This window comes from Lissotriton vulgaris, chromosome 1_1 (assembly GCF_964263255.1).
Source record: "Lissotriton vulgaris chromosome 1_1, aLisVul1.2, whole genome shotgun sequence".
Taxonomy (NCBI): Eukaryota; Metazoa; Chordata; class Amphibia; order Caudata; family Salamandridae; genus Lissotriton; species Lissotriton vulgaris.
The window spans coordinates 1,664,374,764-1,664,400,417 of NC_141685.1; the positions used below are offsets into that span (position 1 = coordinate 1,664,374,764).

General features: G+C 48.6%; 1 protein-coding gene across 1 annotated transcript in view; it reads left to right on the forward strand.

Moving 5' to 3' along the window:
- The window catches only part of NRF1 (nuclear respiratory factor 1), a 525,835-nt gene that overhangs the window by 316,600 nt on the left and 183,581 nt on the right, over positions 1–25,654 (forward strand). The window lies entirely within an intron of this gene.

The following is a 25,654-nucleotide window of genomic DNA, read 5'->3' on the forward strand; positions in this document are numbered from 1 at the left end:
GGACCGCCCCACCCTCATTTTTCTCAGCCACCGCTTGACAGATCACCCACATACTTTCCAGGAAGGAGCTGGGGTGGCTGGACTGCTTTTTGGAAAGTTTTGTGACAATTTGTCAAATGGCACCAAAGTTATTAGCAAAATAAAAAAGCTCTCAATATTGAACCCTTGCCCCCACTATAACTACACAGTCAGTTGTGACCACCACTGTGTAATATATATTTTAATGCTCCAGGGATCCTGCACATGGGCAAGACTAATCAGTGCTTATGACTATGATGAAGATTTCCCATCAAAGATAATAGGGTTACAGATAAGTAACTTTTCTTTTGGAGGCACATGTTTTGGAGTGCCTGATAGAGGTGAGAAGGTAAGCGGTTCATAATTCCCATCACAGAAAATACAAGGGAGCAAAAAGATCAAAATATTTCTCTTGAGGGTGTAAGTGGAGAAGTATAACGTGGAGAGATTGTGAGACTAGGTAGAGTTAAATTTGTCCGAGTCACTCCATCCTTAAGTGTTGAAATAAAAAGTCGCTAGAGACTGATCCTAAGGTAGTTCCCTTCCCCATATGAATGTACTAAGACTTTCCATGAAAAAATTGATTGTAAAAAGTTCAGCAGGTGGAGAGTAGAAAAATAAATGTTCAAAAAAATGCATTTTGATTAACCAGGTCCTGCCCACCTTGCATTGTTCAAGGCCACTCAAGGTTTTACCAAGATGATGGCAGTGATGACTGCTCTTTTACACCAGATATTTGTACACCTTTATCCCTAATTAAATGCTTGACTGGCAAGCGTGCCCTTTCCACAGGAAGGGTCAGTTCTCTGAAGTTGCAGTTTTGCCTGTCTCACTCCCAGTCAGTAAAGCTCTCATTTTTCAGAGTGGTAGTGGATACCTACCTCAGGCTATCTTTCTTAACTTCTTAATCTCCTTACCCTGTTTGAGAACTGTTCTTCACCTTACTTGAAAGAAAACCCCTCTTTCGCTCTGAACAGACTGCCACTGCATGCTGGCTCCTAAGAACTGTGTATCCACGAGCGGTTCAAACTTATTTGACAATATCAAGATTAAAAGTGCCCCTTGATTCTATCCTTGAAGACTGCAAACAAATGGATAAAGTGACATTGTTCAAAATGCTAGGGTTACGTCAAATCTACCCACATCGCCATCTCGAAGGATGGATGTGAGCCACAGATATTCAAGATGCCTGCTTAGACTTTATATTAGTTAAGATTTTTATTAGGCAATGATCCATACTAGTATAATGTCCTGCCTTTTGGTCCAGAAATTGGCATCTAAAACTTAAACAAAATGCATAACCATGATTGCGTCATACCTGAGGAGAAAGAGTATATTTGTACATATCTATTTGGAAGATTGGCTCATTTCACTCTCAAATCCTCAGCAGGCTTCACATCATTATGATCTAACAGTCCACTTTCTCGAACGATTGGGGCTGTCGGCCAATCAGGCCAAGTCCACATCCGATTGAGTCAGTTCATCTGCTCTCTCAGAGCTCTCACACACCCAGGAAGCAAGAGTTTTATTCTGTAGGGAGACTTAAATTGATTAGTCTGAAATTTTGCACTTTTCAAAAATCATTGCATCACTCAGTCATGTTGGAACGAATATCTAATGTGGTCGATGGTGTCTTGCATCTACCTTGTTCCTCCTGCTAGTCTTCACATGAAACCACATATGTGGTGAATGTATATATGGTGGTATTCTAGCACAAAACTACCCAGAAAGCAGCAGAACACTGTGCTTGCCCAAAGTCAAGCTTAAAGTCTGCGACTAATAGAAGAAGCAGAGCCATAGACTGTTAATGCATTGTGATGTAGCGTTCTTTAAAAAGGTGAGTCTTTAACTCTTTGCTAAAATAGAGCTGTGTTGGGGCAGCCCTGATGGATATGGAGATGTTTTTCTTGATCCTGGGTGCATATATGGAAAAGGCCCCATTCTTGTTTTTTCTTTGTATACACTTCTTAGTTTGCGGGTGTGCTGAGAACCTCTAGAGGTGGTTAGCTTATCTGTAAGATGAGCAGTTTTGCTGGTTGTGTTATGTAGATTTGTATGGTGCAGCTTATCACCCAAGAGGATATCCAGGCGCTGATGCCCTCATGTATGATCAGCCAGGATATGGCTTTGTAAATGATGCATCCGATTTTGAACATGTACGGGCTTGCAAGGGAAGCCGATTGAGTTCCATCAGTTTGAGGGCGATGTAAAGTTATTTCTTCAGGCTCTGGATGCGACATGGTGCTGTCTAGGATGGCCCCAAGTGATGCCAGTATGGAGTCTGGGAGGCTATGTAGATGCAAGAGTACAAGGTCTTGAATAGCAGCTCTGCAGTCGCATTCTGGAAGAAAAGGTTTGACTTTAGCATACACTGCTAATATCAGGCAGCCTTTCTTTTTGGCAATGCGTTCCTTGTGAGGGAGGTTCTCTTCCAGGGGATCATCATCAATAGTCATAAGCACTGAATATTCCCGCCCACGTGCGGGGACCCCGAAAATAATATAAAATTATATATGGAAATCACATATATCTAGCTCCACATATATATAAAGTTGCTGGCCAAGGTGTATCAAAGTAATTTGGCATTTGCTTAGTTTTGTTTCGAAGCTGTCAAGGTTCACGTCATTAAGCCAGGTTTCTACTCTATCATGTTTGTTGTTCTTTGCAAATAATATAAATTCTATTTCATTTGGGTTGAGCTTCAGGAAACTTCAAGTAGAGTTGTTGCTCAAATATGATTTTACCTTAAAAAAATGAAAAGATCAGAGCGTTTGGCAAATCAGGAACAAGTTGGTTCAATTAAACGCAGCTGCCAGGAAAGTATTGAGAGCGGCATGTCTGAAGACATCTGAGTACAGATGTTTTGCCACACATACATACACTTTGTGGGTTCAATGAAACACTTTAACATTCTTTGAAAATCATCAGTCATAAATGAGAAGAAAACCATCTGATAAGTGGGGCACAGATGGTGCTCAACATCAGGATGAGCTAGTGTGATTGTGTTTGTCTGGTGTGGTGAGCGCATGATCAACTTGTGCAGTGTGCATGTCATGTCCTGATTGGCTGAGTGTTCCTAACTAGATGCGGCATCTAACTTTATGGTATTTTGGTAACGAGCGCCTTTGCCAAACGTGTTTTATTGGGGCCAATCTCTCCGGTCCGGTTTGTGGTGTGACTACCTATCTGTGCGATCGATCAAGGTTTGAGGTTGTGCAACGCAGACAGGCTGGCTGCGTTGCACAAAATCAATTAAAGAAACCAAAATACCAACAAAGAATTTTTTTCCAATTGCTTTTGAAATACACTTACATTGCTTGTTGTTATATTGTATGTGTGCACGAGATAGCAGGTATATGGTTATGTGGTAGGGTCCCACTACACAGGTCAAGGGGTTGTCAGGGTCTAGCCTTCTATTGTAGCGCCATACTGAACTTTTTTTCACACATAGACACGGACGCATATAAGCAGAGCGCCACAACTTCCTATTTACGAAAACCCTGTAGCTTTAGTATAAATGGTGATAATCTTACCCTGCTTTAGTAAAGTATAGGCCCCTTGGTGATCGTGGTGAAGACGACTTCAGCATTTCGAAAAGTAAGCCAAAGTATCCTTTTAAAATCAAGTTTGGAAATTCTGCCACCTTATTAGAGGTCATACAAGGAATTATTTTTACGTCCGTAAAAGAGTATTGACCAGTTAGGTCAGGCTACAGAGTAGGTAGCCGCATACATGATTATAAAAATTGGAAATAAATCCATCCGTAAGAAATACTTTTGAAAGTGCTCCCACCACGATAATGGATATGTGGTAGTGCATCGTAAATTATTATTCATGCTCACAAAAGGAATTATTTCTACAGTAAACAAGTTAAACCTATTTGGGCAGGCTACAGCGTTGGTAGCCTCATGCATAATTAGCAAAATTGGAAATGGACCACAATCTGTGAGAAATACTTTTGAAAATGCTCCCACCATGATAATAGATATGTGGTAGGGCATCGTAAATCAGTATATCCAATTTTAATCAAAGTGCAAAAAACGTACTTGCTGCGGCAGAAGTGGCAATCCATTGACCTACACTACATCCACAATCTCAGAAGTAATGGGAAAGGCAGTTGAGTCCTTCCTTTAAAGCACCTCACTGGGTGCCGGGTGCTAAATGATTGGGAGGCAAGCCACAACCTGTCCCTCCCTAGGGTCAATGACAAAAAAGGGGGCGGAGCGGCCCACTTGTCCTTGTGATGTTGCTGGGCATGGACGTGTCTGCGTACTGCTGGGTAAAAAGCCTGAGGGACAATGTCATTAGCTCATGGGCGGCCTACGTGTTTGACTGGGCATTGCGCAGCAACGTCCCATGTGATCGTTATGGGCGCTTCTGTCCTAGGACCATGTGATAGGCAGGAATGAATGTATGGCTAAGTGCCCCGTGAAAACTTAATATTGCTTTACAGGAAACCATATACCATTTGGTCTAGCCTATGTGATATAATCCCCAGAAACACTATCACAGGTGCTAATGCTTGCTGCATGTAACGTTGCTCAAAAATGGGGAAGTCACCCTACAGTTTGGCCTGCACATGTTAAATGTAAAGAAAAGGCCCCCCTGCGGTTGGGTAGTAGTTCCACTAGGCAGGGAAATACAAAAAGCATGCAGAATCTAGGGCAACTAACAATGGTTTCATATTTAACATGGTAAAGCTTTCAACAATATGTAAGGCCACCACAAAATTGTGAGAGCAAGTGCAAAAATGTGTTCAGGTGATAAATAAAAACAATAACAAAAGTGTTGCATACTAATTCACATCTACGCTCCAATCATGACTGCATTCACACTCAATTCAGACTCCTAATAAAAGCCAGTTTCACGAACAAGAGACAAGACTTTTTTTTTTTTTTTAGGTGAGAGCACCGTGGTTTGTGCACACTTTCTGCAAATGTTAAATCCCAGATGGGTACCGCATCCTGACTCAATCATTATGAATTTTTTAAAAATCTTTCCATGAATGAAAGGAGGTTGGTACGGGGGCGCTAGAGGGCGCACTGCAGAATGGCCGCACTGTCGTGAAGCTCCTGCTGCCCGGAGCAATTATCCGTCTATTGATCCTGCTGACCATCACTGCGCCCTGATCTGACCCTATAGATCTGCTGGAATATCGATCGGCCACCCACGGTCCAACTCCTGTGCCATTCGGAGCTTGCTGGCCGAAGTTACGAGGGCTCCAAGTTTCCCCGACTCGCGCTCTGGATGTCGGGTGCTCCGTAGCCCGGCGTCACTTTCCACGCTAGCCCGAGGCTTCGCACGTGGGGTGGAGGCCCGGGTCTTCCTCTCTCCTCCGGACCTGATAGCCGGCCGGGCACGCTGCGGAGTGCCCCCCTGCGATGGAACTGGATGTCGGATTCCACCTCTGCCTGTCCTGGAGCTATTGACTTGCGGAGACGCCGCGGATTGTCGTTTGAGCGCCTGGTTAGCGAACCCTTTGGCCTGAGGGTAGCGGCGGCCATTGTTTCGCTGGGAGTGGCGGGGCGTCCATGCCTGCTCGTGCCCCCGACTGTGGTGAATGGTCGCGTGATTGGAACAGCCTGCTTTATCATGGGAAAACCGGACACTAAGCAGTCCAAATTGTCCTTTGACTCGGGGGTGGCCAGGAGGGGAACGCGTCTGCTGCAGGAGGCTGGGACTTCGCGGTCTCCCCCCCCCCCGCCTGTCGCTGATACTGTACCGCAGCCACAAGCCCCGGACTTTCAACAGATGATGCAAGAGATGAGGCAAGGGTTTGCCACGATAGTGGACAAAGTGGACAAACTGTCGTCGCGCATGGATGCGGTGGTGCAGAAGCTAGATGTGCACGAGGAACGCCTAACAACGGCGGAACAGCGCATCTCGGACCACGACGATACTGCTGCCACTCATACCACACAGTTGGCGAGGATTGACAATATATTGCGGGTAATTGCCGCTAAGAATGAGGAGTTGGAGGCGAGGAGTAGGCGCAACAACGTACGTATAGTAGGTGTGCCGGAGTCGACGAATGTGGGAAAAATAGAGACTTATGTGGAGAGACTCCTGGTGGGTGCCATTGGTGCGGATGCCTTCTCGTCGCAGTTCATCGTCGAGAGAGCGCACCGGTCACTGGGGCCTCGGCCGGCCTCTGGGGCTGCACCGCGCCCTATTATTGCACGACTTCTAAACTATCACGACCGGGACGCTGCCCTCCAGGCTGCCCGCACTAATCGTGCCCTCTCCTTTGAAGGGGTATCCTTCACCGTGTACCCTGATTTCACGCCGATGGTGCAGGACCAACGTCGTAAGTTCCTAGGGGTGAGAAAGAAACTTCGAGAACTACAAGTGGACTATGCTTTGCTTTACCCTGCTAAGCTGAGGGTGACGCATCAGGCTAAGCAACACTTTTTCACTAACCCACAGCATGCTGAGGACTTTGTGAAGCGCCTCAAACGTGAACGAGCTGCTGCGGACCGGAGAGGCGATCGGGACCCCGAGGACGAGCATTCGGCGGCTGAGGAGGAGGTCGCCTGATTGGGGTGATCTTGCATTTATGAGACGTTGCTGGCACGTGCCTTGTGCACCTACGCCCTTGACTGTTTCGGTGGCCTCGGTGCTACCTTCCCTTGTACTGTGGGGCATAACCGTGACTGCTTGCTGATTTATGTTTGAGTAATGGTTCTTGGGGTCAGTATGGGACCGCTGGTTGGTGACTTTTTTTCGCGCTCTGGGCACCCACCCCCCCGCGCTGCGCCTGGGCCGTGTGTGACTCGTTGGCTCGGACACTGGCGTGGTGTGTGGGAGTGGTACTGTGCACCTCTAGAGGGTTCCCCAGAGGGTGTACCCCACTAGTACCTTTGGTTTGGTTTCTAGTCCTTTGTTGGTTGACTGGATGGGTGTTAGGGAATGGAGGGGGGGTTGGGGTTTGAATGTCCTGATAGTTGGGGTTTCATCAGGTGGGAGGCGGGGGTGGGAACAATGCGGGCGACACGTGCTCGGCCTGGTCCCTTGGGCTATTGTGCTGTTTGCTTCTGCTGTCTGTGTGTGCAAGCACGGCTCCGTGTCCGTTGCTCCGGCTGGTCCTTTGTCATCTTGGACGGTATTGGTCCTGGGACCCATGCCTTCGTGCTCCTTAGGCCTGAGAGTCATGGCCGCTATCTCCGCTGGCTGAATGGTAGTGAGTGCGCTACATGGGGGATGCGTGTGCGAGTTGAGGGCCGGTTGAGCTGTGTATGCTGCGCGCTGCGTGATGTATTCCTTGTGTGCCTGTTGCACGGATGGTGCTGTTTAGGGGTGGTTGTTGGGGTTCTGGTTGGTTGGTTTGGAGATGGCTGGGATGTTTGTGGAGTGTATGTGGTGGGGCGATTGTGTCCTGGGCTGGTAACTTGCTGCTGGCTGGCGCTGGGAGTCGGGCACACTGCCCCTTATCACTGGGTCCTATGGTGCCCTGATCATAGCTAATGTCGACTGACACTATAGACAAGATATCAATATTGTCCTGGAATGTACGGGGTCTTAATGCTGCTAGGAAATGTCGAAATGTGATACAGTATTTGGATAGGCATGCTATTCATGTGGCCCTCCTGCAGGAGACGCATCTGCGGCCTGGACCTGCCCCCAGCTTTGGTGGGCGGTGGGCTGCGGCTAGGATGTTTGCATCGTACTCCTCGTATGCTCGCGGGGCTGTTATCCTTGTTAAGAGATCGCTCGCCTTTCAAGAACTGGGATCTATGGGAGACCCTGAGGGGCGCTATGTACTGCTATGGGGGCGGCTTGGCCAGGTCACTGTGCTGTTTGTCAATTGCTATGCTCCTAATGTTGATACACCAGCCTTCTTCCTTACCCTGTGGGGCCATGTGCTTGCTGTCGATGCCTCTCACATTGTGTGGGGGGGGATTTCAATTTTGCGTTTCAGGCTCAGGTGGATAGGTCGGACGGATGGCCTCAGTACAATGTGCAAGCTAGAGATGTTTTGCGTGGTGTTGTGGAGGAGGCTGGACTGATTGACAGCTGGAGGTATTCTCACCCTACTACTAGGGAGGGCACTCATTACACTGCGCATGCACGCTCATGGGCGAGGCTGGACTATGTCTTTCTCTCCAGGGGGCTGGTGGCTGGTCTGCGGGAGGCGGTACATCTGGCTCGTACATATTCGGATCACTGCCCGGTGAAGGTTGTGCTATCTGTGCCCGGGCTGCACAGGCCGCGCCCACCTTGGCGCCTTTTTCCTACTGCCTTGCTTGACCCTGTGTTTAAGGCGGAACTTGGCGAGTAGGTAGAAGCGTTCTTCCCGAGGAACAAGGGCTCTGTAGACAGTGTCGAGGTTATATGGGAGGCTTTCAAGGTTACGATCCGTGGTGTCACTATCTCCAAAAGCTGCGGGATGCTTAAATTGATTGTTCGAACTCTCGAGGGCTTGGAAGGGGATTTACATAATTTGGAACGCAGGTTGCAGGCTGGCTCTGATCCCGATCTGTTGGGCCAGTTCCGCACCAAGCTCTCCGAGTATGAGGAAGAGGCTGCCAGGGAGGCTAAACATAGGGGGAAGTACTGGACGGCGAGGAGGTACTGTGAGGGGGAGAGGCCAGGGAAGGTCCTTGCTGCGCTTACTAGACATCAAAGGTATGGTTCGGACGTGCTGGAATTGGTTTTGCCGGATGGCACTCGCTGTCGGGACACTGCGGAGATTCAACGTACTTTTATTCACCATTACACCCAACTGTACACGACACAGCAGTCTGGGGAGACACGATATGGCGGATTCCTGGATGAGTTGGCGCTCTGTTGGTTGTCGGACGATCATCGGGCGTTCTTGGGTAGACCTCTAGAGGTGGAGGAGATCAGGAATGCCATCATGTCTCTGAATAACGGGAAGGCCACTGGTCTGGATGGCCTTCCTGCTGAATTCTATAAGTGTTATGTGGACATTATGGCCCCCGTTCTCCGCGAGGTTTTTGAGGAATCCCTGGAGGAGGGACGACTGCCGTGCTCCATGAGAGAGGTCGCTATTACATCGCTGCTCAAACCGGGTAAGGATCCCCTGGACGTGGGTTCCTATAGGCCCCTCTCATTACTTAATTGCGATGTCAAAATACTCGCAAAGGTCTTGGCGGTGAGACTATCTGAGCTCATGCCTGTTATTGTCTTGCCCGATCAGTCGGGGTTTGTACCTGTCGTGCTACTTCCCACAATCTGCGGACTTTGTTTTCCCTTATTTCGACCATTGCTCCCGATCTCCCGGTCGCCGCCATCTTCCTTGATGCCACTAAGGCGTTTGACTCCGTTGAATGGGGCTACCTTATTGATGTTCTATGCCGGATGGGGTTTCCTCGGATCTTTATCTCGTGGGTCAAGCTCTTATATACCGACCCGATGGCGAGAGTGGTGGTGAATGGTGTGCTTTCCCCCCCATTCCCTCTTACTAGGGGAACCCGTCAGGGATGTCCCCTTTCGCCCCTCCTATTTGCCATTGCCATAGAACCCTTGGCCTGCAGGATTCGCCAGCTACACCAGCAGAGCGCCTTCAATTGTCTTCAGCGTCAGGTCGGGATCTCTTTATATGCGGATGATGTCACGCTCTATGTGAAAGATCCTCAGAACAACCTTAATGCGCTATTGCGTGAGTTGATCCCTTTCGGGGGTGCCTCCGGTATCCACATCAACTGGCGGAAATCCCAACTCTTCCCGCTTACTGCGGCGGTGAGTAGATTTCCTCTTGATTACCCTTTGGAGTGGTGCGATTCAGAGCTGCGGTACCTCGGCATTGTTGTGTCATTGGACAGGGAGGAGACTGTCAGGCTTAATTATGGTGTAGCGATTACTAAGCTGGCAGATGACTTCACTAGATGGATGTCCTTGCCTCTTTCCATGGCTGGTCGGGCGTCCCTTATCAAAATGGTTGTCCTGCCCCGGTTTCTGTACCTATTTCAAAATATTCCGTATCACCCTGGGGCTTACTTTTTTCGCAGGCTTCGTTCTGAGCTCATTCGTTTGTTTTGGGGGGGCAAACAGCCGCGGGTGGCTTGGGCTACCCTTACGTTGCCCTATTCTGATGGAGGATTTGATGTCCCTGATTTTGAGCTTTACTACCTTAGCGCTCAAACGCATTATGCTTACCATTGGATGCACCCCACGCCGTTTATGCCCCAGGTTGCGGCTGAACATTGGGTTGCCCATCTGCTCCCACTAGAGGGGTTGGTACTGGGCAATGTGTCAGATGTGGACACACATCAAACGACGGTGACATGCACGGTAGACGCCTGGAAACGGGTGGCGCGTTTGTTGGGCGTTTCCTTTCTCTATTCGCCGGCACTGCCTCTATCCTATCATCCTGATTTGTCTCTGTTGTTGGAAACGGGGTTTCAGCGGCTGTGTAGGCGGCTTGGAATTCTTACGTGGGGTGACGTTTTTCATGAGGGTGCCTTTCGTACCCAGGCTCATTTTTTTGGAGCTGTTGCCTGCTCCCCTTTGGAGCTGTTTTATTATGTTCGTCTGAGACAGGGCTTGCGCGCCTTGTTACCGGATTTTCCTTTGGAGCCGGAGGTGACCCTCCCTCTCCACGTGCTCCTGGTCTCAGATGGTCGTCATCTAGTATCGAAGTTGTATGGAGCTATTCGACGACAGTGCTCTGTCCCGTCCAGTCGTGTACGCGAGCAGTGGGTTGCTGAGCTGGGTGTCCCTATTACTGACGAGCAATGGAAGTACTGCTGTGGTCTTACTGCCAATGTTTCCTCTAGTTGCCGCCTGAAAATCATACATTACAAATTCGTCCAGAGGTATTATTACACCCCGGCGAGGAAACTTCGGTTTCATTTAGCGGAAGATGACAGGTGCGCTAGGTGCCGAGCAGAGGGTGCCGACTTTCTGCATTTGGCGTGGGGTTGTGCAGGGGTTCTGGAGTACTGGGCTCAAGTCCATGCGGCCCTGCAGGTTATGACGGAGGATGGAGTGGCGTTCGACCCCTTAGTGATGTTACTGGGTTATTCCAGGGACGTGCCTGCCCCCCACCGTAGATTTGCTGACGTGGCCTTGTTGTTGGCCAAGCGCAGGGTGGCCTGTTGTTGGGGTCGTGGCAGAGTGCCGCGCTTCAAGGATTGGTTGAGTGATCTCATTTATTGTCAGGACCAATATAATGTCTACTCTGAGCTGATGCCCGTGAGGTGTAGGCCCAAGGACTTTTGGAGCCCGCTACAGGTGTACCTCCTCACTAGAGCTGTGCAGGACTCTGATTCTGAAAATGAGGACCGGGTTGGGGTTGGGTAACACCAGCGTAGTCACTGAGATATGATACTGCATTTGCTGGTCCTCAGGTATTGGGTGGGGGGTGGATTGTCTCCTTTTCCTGCGGAGTTGAGGGGGTTGTACTCCCTTCTGTGACACTCATGTGGTAGCGATGGCGATCCAATGCCTGTCTGCTTTCAGTTAGCGGGCAAGAGGGGGCCTGTTTGGACTATATCATGCGTGGAGGGTGCTGGTATCAGCTGGCACGGAGAAACTCTCCCTTTCACTTGGATTTTTTGCACTGACAATGCCTGCCCATGCATTAGTATGTCATCCTGTTAGTGTGTACTCTGGGCCGCCCATTTCTGAATGATGTATGCCTTCATCCGTTATTAACTGCACTGATTCATATGTTACCCTGTCTTCCGGACTCATTGATTGATTCGCTATGTTGTACTGGCCATTTACGACTGTATGTAACATGAATGCACTTCCTTTTCTCTTGCTTATCTCCAAATAAAGGTTTAAAAAAAAAAAAAAAAAAAAGGAGGTTGGTACATGTCCACGGTGCGTACAACATTCAAAACCCATCTGGATGGATCTCAACATAAAAATAAATTATTATAGTAATGTTTTACTGGAATCTGCATCATAAAGGTCACAGTAGGAGTTCCGATTGTGATGCATCACAAGATGATGTGCACTATAAGGAGTGGTATGGTAACTAATCGTTCTATCACACATGACAGGGCATATAAGGAAGTGACTGATTGTGTATAATAATACCTATGCCACTGGGGTGGCATTCTCTTAGGTATCAGAGAAATTGTAGGGGGAACAAAGGGAGTAGACGTTATGGGATGAGTGCTTCTTGTTAATATGGTGGTGGTTATCAGATTTCTATCCAAGATGTCGTCATGCAGCCCTATAATGTTAGTTTCCAGTTTCGAAAATTAATCTTTGTTCCCTCTCAAAACGTTGGTGGTGAAGTTTGTGGTAGGTAAGTCTTCTAAGATGACTCGGCGTATGTCATCAGGACTATGATCTTCCACAATGAATTGGGTGCTCATCTTGGTTGCAGTATGCTGACATCTGATAGGAGTGTGGTGTTTGCTTATACACGCCTTGACTTGTCTCATCGTCATTCCAATGTTATGAACGTCACAAGGGCATTTTTATTTTGTTGTATGAAGTTTTTGGTCTTAGTATGTTTCTATAAATTCCAGATATCTGCTTAACCTGGCTCTCCCTCTTTTTTAGTCATTGTGAAAGGCCAGACATTGCTCTGGCCACATGGTTAATGTCCTCTAATGGGTGGCAGACACCAACTGCTGTTTATACTTTCCGTGGTAGTGGTGGTTTTTCATAGTTTGGTATGGACGATCAAGTCCCTAATGTTTTTGATTCTTTTAAATGCAAATAGGAGATTTCAGTCGTAGATTGCCCAACTTATGTTGATAATCTTCCTAATAAGATTCGCATGAGTTACCACATACACCCACCTTGTCCAATCCGTTTTTTTCTGTCCTAGTGTTGCTGGCCACGATAGCTTCACTATTGTTGTTCTATGCTCTTAACTTGCAACGCTGATGATTTGAGACGGATAGTTGCAAATTTTCAGTATCTTTGTCAGTTCAGTTGCCTGTGTTTCAAAAGTGCTGACTTCAACAGCAAATTCTTGAGGCTCCGATGGATTTGCAGTGGTCAGGTTGGTTCTAAGGGCCTATGGGCGATGGCATTGAAAGAGAAGGAGACTGTTCTTATCGGTATTCTTATGAAATTTTTTGTCTTGAGTTGCCCATCATCAATAGAGTTAAGGAGATCCAGAAAAGAATGTTCCTTTATCTGAAACTGTTGCTGTGAATCTCAGATAAGGATCACAATCATTGATCCATTTGATTTCAGGTATGTCATTTGTGTTGCCTTTCCAATATTCAGAATGACATTTTTGTATCTGTGCCAGAATTGGATTTCCTGAGTAAAGGGGTTACTGTGATTAAGAATTAAACTGCTGTTCAACATTATACATGTAGAAACATGCCAGGCTTGAAGCGAATGTGCTGACTGTCGAGGTGTCCTGTATATGTTGGTATAGTTCCTCAAATTGAAAGAGGTTTTCCTTAATGGCTAATATTGCGCATTCAACAAAGAAGTGAACTAGGGTGGGAGAAGTCCAAATTTCTGCCCTCAGCATCTCCTCTAGAACTGTCAGTGTTGCGTCTTGTGGGATGTTAGTGTAGAGGGCTTCCACATCAAGAATGATCATGTGATCAGTGAACCCTAGTGCATTTCCTGCAACAATGGGTTGCATGAAGTGATTGCAGAATTTTGATAATGGTTCACGTAGTGATACTATGCCTGATGCAATGGGTCTACCAGGTGAAGGCCATGTGTTTTTATGGAGATTCAGAAGACAATAGAATTATGGTATGCATTCTTTTACTCTATCCGTTTACCACATGGTTCTTCATTCAATATTCCACGGTAATCTCTTTCCCTTCTTAACCTACTCATTGAGGTAAGTTGTATTGCTGCCTCTCTCATGTCTTTTTGTACTGACGCCAGATGGTTTCATTCATAATCCTCGTAACCTGTGTACATTGACGATAATGTTTTGCTGACTATGATTCCTATATCTTTTATCATGATTGATATCGCAAATGGGGAACAAATTATGTTTATATTTACTTGTTTTTCCTTTAATATTACTTTCCATTGTGTATATTAGCCAGTACCATATTATTTTGTCACGCTCGAATAGTAGGATTTTTCCTTTTAGAGTGCGTTAAAACGGCAAACAAACTTTTCACTATTACTGCCTATCTGGAATTGTATCACACTGTCATCACTTAATTAGGTAATTTCATGGCACCGGACGCGTTTTTGTAGAACATTATTCTGTAACTCCAGACATTTAGTCATTATAGACGCCGCTCATTTTAGATTTCGTTATACTTTTGAATACTGTGTTAAATTTGGTCCTCTCTCAGCCACTGTTTTTTATACTTTGCATGTGATGCAACCGACCACAACGCTCCTTGCTATTACACCACTTTGTCAAAACTTTGTATTTGGTGTTCTTGGTCTTTTCTTAGACGCGGATATTCCACATGATTACAAATGCCGCAACCGACGAAAAGCAACATGGTATTATGCCATTGTGTACATGATTTCTCTTCTCTTAGATGGTCAATTCCTTTTGCGCTTCCTAAGAAATTATCCATTCATTACGTATTATGTGATCTACACACTTTTGGTTCTCTATGCATTAGACAGTCCCCATTATCATGCATTTTTTTCACTCTACGGTTTCCACTTTTTACAGGGTGTTACCATGCAAATCATTCTTGTGACGCAATTTACCATTTAGCTAATTTTGCGAATCACGTGTATACATTTATTAGTATTAGTTTTATTTTATTTTTATTTTGGTCTCTCTATTTAGTCTCACTTGCAAGAGTCGTCAATCGTGTTATTTTCTTTTATTTAATTTGTTTTATTTGTGTCCTTCCCAGCCCTGAAGAGTCACAATTTTCACATGTTGTGACGAAGCACGTGTCGACTGGTAGAATGTACTGTGTACTGATCCTTCATTTTTGCACAAGCTCATGTATTTCAAATTGGTTTTGACACCAAAACCCATTAGAAAAGAAACGTGTGCACAGGACTTGTGTTCATTTGTACGTGTGGACTCTCATCCACATAATTGCAGGGGTTGTTTCATTTGGGTTTGTTCTCCCCTGACCTGTTTTGCACCGTATACTCCTCAATTACTAGTATATCTCGTACACGCACAAGCAAGAGCGCCATTACTTAGTGTTTAAATCTAAACCTTTCACCCACATATTATGGTATTCTAGGTTGTTGGTTGTATAGGAAGTCCGCTTCTCTTCTGGTGATCCGTCCAGACATGTCTGCTTTGTTGATCTGAAAGAAACAGTTAGTTATAGATTCCTTACCTTAGAATTACCCCCAGGCGTCAGACTATCTGGAACGTTTTTCATCGGCAGTACCCCTGTGCGTCGGAAGGTGGTGTAGGTCGGCTCCGCGTTAGTCGTCGGCGTTGTGATCGCCGTAATTATGTCGCGGTAGCTACATAGATGCCGCCCTCGCTTGCTGACATCAGTTATTTATTTTTCCGTGCCAGCAAGCACAGATCAGGAGAGAGCGGTAACTCCATCGACTGATGTCTGTGATGGATCCACACCGCATGTGCCTCTACTGCCTGGAGCGCGACCATGACCCCAACTCGTGCTCCGACTGCCGAACTATGGCCCGAAGTCTTTGCGGGAGCGACCCCGAAAGCTTCTCGAGGCCTGGCTGTCAGCTCCGCGTCACTCAAGGTCCCGGACGCGTGGGAGGTTGAGGGACTGATCGTGGAGTCATCATCACTCCGCTACCAAGTCTTTGCACATTGTCAGGTAAGTCGAAGCATAAGAAGTCAAAAAAGCATCATCGCTCTTCGACTTCCCCTCGTCCGTCGGCTGACGCAACGAAGGGTGTGGGTGGTGCCCCTCCCGTGGCTCCGCATGCGTAGCCTACAGGGTCGATTCCGGTCTTCCTTCCCTTTCCAGGACCGACCCCTGCCCAGCTTCTTCTATTTTATGAAACGATGCATGCCATCTTTGGGCAGCCCAACTCCGCCTGCATGCCTTTGTGCCCCGCTTACTCGGCTGGGGGCCTTAGGCCTTCAATGCCGGCTTCTTTCGCCTTGGCACCCTTGGATCGGGATCAGCACCAGTCGACCTAGTTTCTGTAGTAGGGGATCTCTGTGTATAGTTATAATCTAGTGAATAGTACCGCCCATGTGCATGGACCCCGGAGCAATCAAAAATAATCTCTTAACCTGTCTTCATTGCAGTCCTGCATAGACACTTAAGAGAAAATTAAAGACAATAATGCAGCCTGTACCTACAAGGCTACACTGTCCAGTACTTGAACTAGAAATGCCAAGGATATTACACCAATAACAGTCTGTCAAGTTTCCCCCCTAGAGGAACTTTCCTCCCCTCACCAAGTCCTTGAAATAATGGAGAGTAAGGAATGGACAGACAAGCCTCCATAGGCTGCCATTATGTGTCTGGAAAAGGGATACCGTGCCTCCAAGGAACTCTCTAGAGACCCTTGGTATCCCAGCATGCACAGCCCACTCCTTTTACTTTCAGTTCTTTTTTCCGGGTCCTGCTAGCAGGATCCTGGAGCATTGAGCTCTCTCTTTTTGGGTGTTTTGTGTAATTTCTTTGACACTTTTAAAGTGTTCGAGTGTGTTCACTCGACGTATTTTTGCTTCTTCACTTTGCTGGAGTTTTCTGGTGCTTTTGGCTGACTTTTTGTCAAATATGCCTGCCTTATTTGATAAATGTCCTGAGTGTGCCAGAAAGAAGTCAAAATCAGATCCACACAGAATGTCTATCCTGTGTCTCCCTTCTTCTCATGTCCCTGAGACTTGTTAGATCTGCCAGCGGTTCTCCAGGAGGACCCTGAAGGACAGACAGAAGATCAGGCTCCAAGGACTGGAGCACAGAAAGCAGCAAGGTCAAGGTGGGTCTGGGCATGATGGGCCTCTTCCTCTGCCTGTGCTTCGGCCTCTGGGTGGCTCCCCAGTAAGGAGAAGGCCAGAAAACGCCACCGGTCTCCGTCTGCGTCGATAGCCTCAGCGTCGAGAGGAATGACCACGGTCTGCTCCCCATCTTCCCAGGGCTCTGGGTCACAGCGACATTCGACATCGAGGGGATTGACGTCGAGTCCTCCGAGGTCGACGTTGAGGACTGCTTCGTTGTCAAGCTATCATTGACGTCGAGAGGGTTCAAGAAGGCACCGGCGATCGCCGTCGAGGCGACACCGCCGTTCGACGTCGAGACGACGATCATAGACGTCGAAAAGGCGCTCGGCATCGAGGAGGAAAGCATCGTCGTCCAGGAGGCGTTCCAAAGCCAGGACTGAGTCCTCGGTGTCCACGGTCGCAGCAGCGGCGTCGTTGCTCGTCAACCAGGGGTACGGCCTCGAGGTCTCCCCCTTCAGGTCGGGCGAAGAAAAGGAGAGTGGAAGAGGCTTTGGGCTCGAAGCACTCGCAAGTCTATTAGCCCTCCAAGCTGAGGTCACCTACACCTCCTCCATTACCCAAGGACCCTCCTCTGCATAATCCAACGCCTCCTCCTCCTCCACCACCTCCTCCTCCTCCACCACCTCCTCATCCACCTCCTCCACCACCACCTCCGCTGAGGTCTGTCTCTTTGCCACATCTCCCGACGCGCCTACGGGGCCACCACAACCTAGGCTCACGTTTCGGCCTCCACAGCTCCCTCCTCTACGGCCAGTGGACCGTCCGAGGCCGTGGAGATCTCGCTCCAGACGGAGGGATAGATCCAGGAATCGCCAACACTCTTCTATGAGATCCAGACGGCGCCACAGGAGCGACCGGTCAAGGTCCAGCCACACGGAGTCATCCAGTGCCAGGGACTATTCACCTACTCTGTCAGACTCCCCTCGGACGAGGATGTCCCCAGTAGACGACATAGTCTCCTTCCAGGACATGTTGCTGCGAGGGGCGACGAAGCTGGGCATCACGCTCACTGTGCCCGCACCATCGACTTCTGTCATTTTCAAAACTCTGCACAAGAAGCAGTTATCTCGCTCTTTGCTGCCCTTGGTGCCAGGGCTGGTGGAACCTGCCATGGAGCTATTCCTCACCCCTGCGGCTACGAGATCGGCACCTTCCAGGCTGCAGAAGAAATATAGGCCTCCTGACCCGGACCCAGCGTTTCTTCGTTTGGATCCCACGCCGGACTCGGTAATTGTGACGGCAGCAAGAAAACAGCACGCAACCACCCCGTCATCGACAGTGCATCCTGACCAGGAGAGCCGCTGGATGGATTCGGCAGGCAGGAAGGTTTGCGGGACGGCCTCCACTTCAATTAAGGCCGCAAATGCCTCAGCACTGTTGGGACGCTACGATCGGGCTCTGTGGGAGTCCCTCCAACAGTTCTCTGAACACCTTCCCCGGGAGAAAAGGGAAGATTTTCAAGAGATCCTTGCTGAAGGACTGCTGGTCTCCAACCAGGTGATAAGCTCTGCTGCAGATTCCTCCCTCTTGGCAGCCCATGGGTACTGCCATGGGGTCAACTTGAGGCGCCACGCCTGGTTACGTCTTACATCCTTGAAGCCCGAGGCGCAGCAGAGAGTTGCCAACCTACCCCTCTCGGGCGAGACCCTCTTCGGGAAACATGCCGACGAAGAGATGGCCTGCATGAAGGCGGAGGTGGAAACTCTGTAGGCTGTCTGGTTGGAAAAGCCGAAGTAACAGAAAAAGGCCTTCCGCCCGTTCCAGAGGAGGTACGGGGCGCAAGGCAGAGGGCAAGGTCGACAGGCTGGACAGCAACAGCAGCAGCAGTTCCAGCGGAGACCGTTCCAAAAGCGCCAGAGGGGCCGAGGTGGTCAGCAGTCTTCCTCCGCGACCAAAGGCCCGCCTGGATCTTGGCCCTGAGGTGCTACTTCCCCTTCATCCGTTACCCGCTCCGGTGGGGGGAAGCATCCAACATTACCTGGCAGAGTGGAGAAACATTACTCAGGACAAGTGGGTGCTGAATATTGTTTGCAATGGATACAGTCTTCGTTTTCTCAGCCCGCCTCCAGCGATTCCACCAGTTGGCTCGCAGTTCCAACTGCGCGAGCTCCAGGCGGAGGCCGATACCCTGTTAAGAAAAAGGGCAACAGAAGACGTCCCTCTGTCTCAAAGGGGAAAGGGTCTTCACTCACACTTCTTTCTAGTACATAAGGACAAGAACGAGTTCAGACCCATTCTGGATTTGCGACAAGCAAACCAGTGAATTCTCAGGGAAAAGTTTTGCATGCTGTCTTTGCACCAGATTTATCCTCTGCTGCATAGGAGACTGGCAGTGCGCGATAGATCTGCAAGATGCGTACTTCCATGTGCCTATTGCACGGAAACATCGGAAGTTCCTGCGCTTCCTGGTCGGCACCAATCACTATCCGTACTATTGTTTGGACTGAGGTCTGCACCCAGGACTTTTTCAAAATGCATGGCTGTGGTGACAGCGCACCTGCGAAAGAACAAGGTGTTTGTCTACCCGTACCTGGACGATTGGTTGATCAAAGCCTCCACCTTCCAGGAAGCACAATTGCACTTCAACAGGACGGCTATCCTGCTGAACCGACTGGGGTTGCACATAAATATGTCCAAGTCTGTCTTGATTCCTGACAGTGCCTGCAGTACTTGGGAGCCTCCATCAATACGCTGTCGGCAAACGTGTCTCCTTTGGAGGAGAGACACTTATCCATCCTTCGGAAGGCTCAGGCTCTCATAGCTGCTCCATCTACAACGGTGAGGACGGTGTCTTCTCTACTGGGATCTTCCTCACTCCGCACGCGCGCCTACACATGAGGCCGCTACAGGAATGTTTGGAGGACCAGTGGGACCAGAGGAAAGGGTGTTGGGACGATTGGATCCAGTTGTCTCTTCACACCCAACAGTCCCTGAGATGGTGGTGCTCAGCAGAGAATCTCCTCAGAGTGGTTCCTTTCCACAAGGACATCCCGACTCAGACTATCATGACGGATGCGTCTCTCCTGGGCTAGGGAGCACATTCAGACCATCTACAGATCCAGGGAACGCGGTCTCCGGCGGAGTCCACGTATCACATCAATTTCCTGGAACTCAGAGCTGTTCACTTGGCACTGAAAGCCTTTCATCCGTCCTTCCAGGCCAACTCCTTGCTTGTGCAGACGGACAATACGACCACGATGTATTACCTCAACAAGCAGGGGAGTTCGAGATCGCGCACACTGTCACAGGAAGCGCAGGCGATCTGGCACTGGCTCTTAGCCAGAGGACTGACGATAACGGCGACTCATCTGCCAGGAGTGCAGAATGTTCAGGCGGAAGCCCTCAGCAGGTTGCTTCACGAAAACCACGAGTGGGTGATAAACGACGAGGCGCTCGACGATATCTTCGCCATATGGGGCACTCCAGAAGTGGATCTGTCCGCCACCGCCGAAAACAGCTTTTGTCGCGACTTCGCCTCGAGGTATTACCAGCCGGGGACTCTGGGGAACGCGTTATGAATCAGCTGGTCGAACAGCTTTCTGTACGCTTTTCCACCCATTCCCTTGATTCCGGCGGTGCTCATCAAGCTGGCCCGGTCCAGGGCGCTGATGATCCTCATTGCTCTGGAATGGCCCAGGCAGTTGTGGTTCGCGGACCTGCTTCACCAGTCGATCCTGCCTCATCGGTGGCTGCCGTGTCGGCCGGACCTTCTCACGAAGTTCGGGGGGCAGATGGTGCACCCCAACCTCACATCGTTGAGTTACGCTGCATGGCTCCTGAGATAGTGCAATATGGCCACTTGAATCTTCCTGAGGATTGCATGGACATATTGAAGAATCCGTCTACTAGGACCTCTTATGCTTACAAGTGGAAGAGATTCTGCATCTGGTGCATGTCTAAGAACTATGATCCGATGACCTGCAAGGAGGATGTTATCCTTCCATACCTTCTGCATCTAGCTCAGTCTGGCCTTAATTTCCATTCTATTAAGGTTCACCTGGCTGCATTGACTGCTTACAGGAAATGCCCTTCGCAGGCATCCTTCTTTCATATTCCTGTGATTAAGGATTTTTTGGAAGGGTTGAAGAAGGTGTTCCCTCCTGTTCGGCTTCCTTCGCCTTCGTGGGAACTGAATGTGGTGCTGTCCAGGCTGATGAAGGAGCCTTTCGAGCCTATTCATAAGGCACCTGTCTTGGAAGGCGGCGTTCCTCGTGGCCATTACATCGGCCCGCAGGGTGAGTGAAATTCAGGCATTGTGTTGCCAGGAACCTTATACTGTATTTCATGCTGCTAAGGTTGTGATGCGTACTCACCCTAAGTTCCTTCCCAAGGTGATTTCTGATTTTCATGTTAATCGGACTATAACTTTACCAACATTTTTCCAGAATCCTTCCACTCCAGCGGACCGGTCTCTTCATTCCCTGGATTTCAGAAGGGTGTTGAAATTCTATCTGGATAAGACCAAGGATATTCGTAGGTCCGACCAATTATTTGTCAACTATGGGTCGGTTGGGGCTGGTCTGGCTACTTCGAAACAGTCCATCTCTAGGTGGATTGTGTTGTGTATCCAGCTCTGTTATCAGAAAGCGAATAAGTCCTTAGGGGGTAAGCCTAAGGCTTATTCTACCAGGGGCAAAGCAGCTACAACAGCTTTGCTTCAAAATGTTCCCATTGCAGAGAGCTGCAGGGCGGCCACTTGGAAGTCGGTCCACACCTTTGCTAAGCATTACTGTCTGGATTCTGATGCCAGAGCAGATGCTCAGGTTGGGCAGGCTTCGCTGCGGAATCTGTTCGCACAATAGTGGTGGTGTCTATTTTTCTCCACCGCCGGGTTGTTTTTTGGATGGGCTTGCCATTCTATTCACTAGATTATGACTATACACAGAGATCCCCTACTACAGAAGGAGTAGTTTCCTACCTGTAACTCCAGCTCTGTAGTAGGGGTATCTCTGTTATAGTCATAAGCGCCCGCCCTCCTCCACCGTGGAGCAAATGGTACTATGATGTATGCTACAGACCTTGCTTTATGCACCTTCAAAAAGAACTGAAAGTAAAAGGAGTGGGCTGTGCATGCTGGGATACCGAGGGTCTCTAGAGAGTTCCTTAAAGGCACGGTATCCCTTTTCCAGACACATAATGGCAGCCTATGGAGGCTTGTCTGTCCATTCCTTCCTCTCGATCATTTCAAGGACTTGGTGAGGGGAAGAAAGTTTCTCTAGGGAGGAAACTTGACAGACTGTTAAATGTGTTATTGTTGTAATATCCTTGGCATTTCTAGTTGAAGTACTGGACAGTGCAGCCTTGTAGGTACAGGCTGCATTATTGTCTTTAATTTTCTCTTAAGTGTCTATGCAGGACTGCAATGAAGACAGCTTAAGAGATTATTTTTGATTGCTCTGGGGTCCACGCACATGGGCGGGACTATTCACTAGATTATGACTATAACAGAGATACCCCTACTACAGAACTGGAGTTACAGGTAAGAAACTACTCCTTCACCTCCACCGGCGCCGCTTCCACCGGCACCACGTCCGCAACCGATGCCGGCTGGACCCCCAGCCGGGGTCGACCCCGGCTTCAGCCCCGATGTGGACACAGAGCCAGATCGGCGTCTTTTGTACTTGGTACTTTTGTGCCTGTGTTCCACCCTGGCCCTTTTCAGCCAGATTGGCACCCAGCGGAGGGTAAGGAAGATTGGGAGGGTCTGGTGACCCTTTAACAGACCAGTTGGAGTATGATCCAGACTGGAGAGAGGAACTGGGGGATGCCAGTGGTCTGGATACCTCCCCAGACCTAGGCATGTTGTCTCCACCTACCGTGGCTATGGAGGAGGGATCGTCATACGCAGTGGTGTTGCTTAGGGTGGCTGAGACTCTCCACCTCGAGCTACCTATGGTGGCAATCAGGACTAACCTCCTGACAGAGGTGCTTCAGCCGGCAGCGAGCTCTTCGGAGCCCCTTCTGCGGTTCAATGAAGCCCTTACAGACATCCTTTTGGGCACCTAGTCCAGGCCCAACACAGGGGCTCCTGTGGATAGGATGATTGCCCGACACGCCTGCCCGGCCTCGGGTGACCCCACTTTCCTCTCCCAACACCCCACCCCTGAGAGCTTGGTGGTCCAAGCCTCTTCATCCAAAGGCGCCTTCCCTAACTTTCCACCTGATTGGGAATCCAAAAAGCTGGAGCAAGTTGGGAAGAAGATGTTTTCTTCCTCCAGCTTGGGACTGCTGTTGGTAAACACTGCATGTCTGTTGGGCCATTATTCCCACTCTGTGTGGGATACAGTGGCGTAAGTACCGGGCCGTGCTCCCCCGTGCAGTTGCCTAGGGGAGAGACAAAGCAAAGATTCCCATCTGCTGTGGACTGGACTCCACCAACTGGCTGGGTAGGACGATTTAAACGTCGGTAGCCCTTCGAAGCTACGCCTGGCTGAGGTCAACTGGTTTCTCTGGGGATGTTCAAAACACCCTGATGGACATGCCTTTTGATGGTCGCCGCCTGTTCGGCGACAAGGCAGACAGTGCACCAGAGTGTTTCAAGTACTCTCGGGCTATGGCCAAGTCCTTGGGGCTCTCCACCACACGCCCTGCATTGTCTGCTTTTCCCCCCTTTCGTGGCTACGGAAGGGTTGCCCCACCACGTTCCTTCCAGGGCCACAGGCCGGCATAAGCGGTTCACCCCAGCGCGGCCGGGGACGTGGAACCACCGCTATGATTCTGGGGGCTATGGGGCCAGCCAGGGCACCACCGCCTCTGCTGCAGCCTCCAAACCCTCCTAGTCTGACCTTTCAGGCCCATCACACTGTGGGTGGCAGAATTCACCATCACCCCCACTAGCGTACCATCACGTCGGACTGGTGGGTTTTACAGATAGTCCGAAGGGGCTACTCCTCCCCTTCGAGACTAGAGGCACAGCATTGGCTCTGTGGACTGTGCTTCCTTTCTTCTGAAAGTGATGTAGTAATTTCCACCTGGGATAGTCAAAAATACTGCCTTGTTTTTTCTCTCCACCACCTCTCTGAGGAGGAGAGGCTTCACCAGTTAGACCCCAAGAGGGACATTAGGCTTCATATAAACTGGACTAAGGAGTACCGAGTGGATGACAAGCTATTTTGCCGGTTTAATCAACTCTAAGAAAGGAAGAACAGTTCAGAAACAGACCTTATCCATATGAGTCCTTTAGTATATAAACATGTGTTGTGATCTGTCAAGAAGGAGCCTCCTTAAGGCCATCAGCCTTAATCTGCTGCTAATAAGGCATAGGCGAGGGCTATCCACTTGTTGGACATCTGTCAGGCTGCTACATGGACCTCAGTCAATTTCTTCACCTGCGCATTACTGTCTTGATTCTCAAGTCTACAGAAAGGATCACTTCTCCTGTTTGGTTCTTGGTAAAAAATTCACTCCTGAGACTCCATGTTTTTACAGGTACTGCTTTGGTATCTTGTCATTAGGTGAGGACTCTGCTGTCACAGGTAACCATCAGAAGAACACGTGTTGTACCTTCTGAAACACGTTCTGGTGGATACTCTATCTAATAACAGATTCCTCACCTCCCCCCCTCCCAGTCTGTGAAGGGTACTTTTAGGATTCTAAAATGGTCCCAAGTTAGTATTGGCACATTGTGACGTTGCATTCTGTTACAGTTGCTCTGCATTTGAGGGTGCATAAGAGTTGCATAAGAAAAGGGATGTCAATGCCCGGAAGTGTTGCCTATATACAGCTTAGCTCCGTCCCTTCTGGAGGCAGAGTGAACTTTTTAAGAGTCAGATAGTGCTTACTATCTCCATAGCAATTGCTAAAAAAGTTCTGGATCCAGTCCGGCTCCTCAGGTAATTCATAAGGTGAGGACTCAACAGTTAAATAGAGCAGTAGGAGCATTATCATAGGTGAGTAACTTGTTTGTGCGGTCTGTTGCCAGTTACATTTTTAGCTTTCTTTTTCTGTCTTCTGATTAGCTATGCTGGGGGATTATATAGAGTCCTAAAACTCCATCTTGGCTGCTATCAAGCCCACATGGAACGTTCATTGTTTTTCTGTCAAAAAGCTGTTGAATGTATTCCTTCCTAGCCTGTCACTGATGTTCAGTGGCTCCAAAAGCCTGCTGAAACATTAGCCATCAGTGATCTTCTAGTGAACTAAGAGGTTGTGTTTTTGCAGGTTGTCTTGATTACAGTGAACAAGCCATAGGCTCATTCCTGCGGAAAAATGGTGTAGGATTCCGGCGAAAGATCTTTGTACTCTTCCATCGTTCCTATATGGATATTTTCTTTTTAATGTTAACTAAGAAGTTATGTCTCATTCATCTTGAATCCACATTTCTTAATTCAGGAGTTTTCTTGTGACATCATGCATATTTCACTTGACTTTTTAGCTTTAACTGGCCCTTTTTATGTTTTATCTAGATTAATAGTCAGTTTACTGCCTTCTTAGTGACACAGTACTGATGATCTTTCCATATTTTCACTAGGCATTTACTCTTTCATATGCTATGGAGTACTCTAGTTACTACCCATTTTTCTTTTATTTGCAGGCATATCTTCCCAGTAGTATTACAGCTATTGCTTGGTGATTTATAAATACTTTACTACTTCTCTCCCCTTCAAAGTTAATAGCACAGTATATTAATCAGGGCTACTAATTGTTGACACCTACTGAACACATCTAGTTTACATGCCTTGTGCACCATATACTAGGGGCGTATAGAGAAGTTTGCCTACGCCAATTGGATATAGTTGATGCAACATACATGTTTAGGGGGAGGGCACTGGCACTGAGGTCTGGTTAGCAGGCCTCGGTTCAAACAGAGTCCAAAAAAGAGCAGCATCAGTCAAAAGATCTTGGATGGGA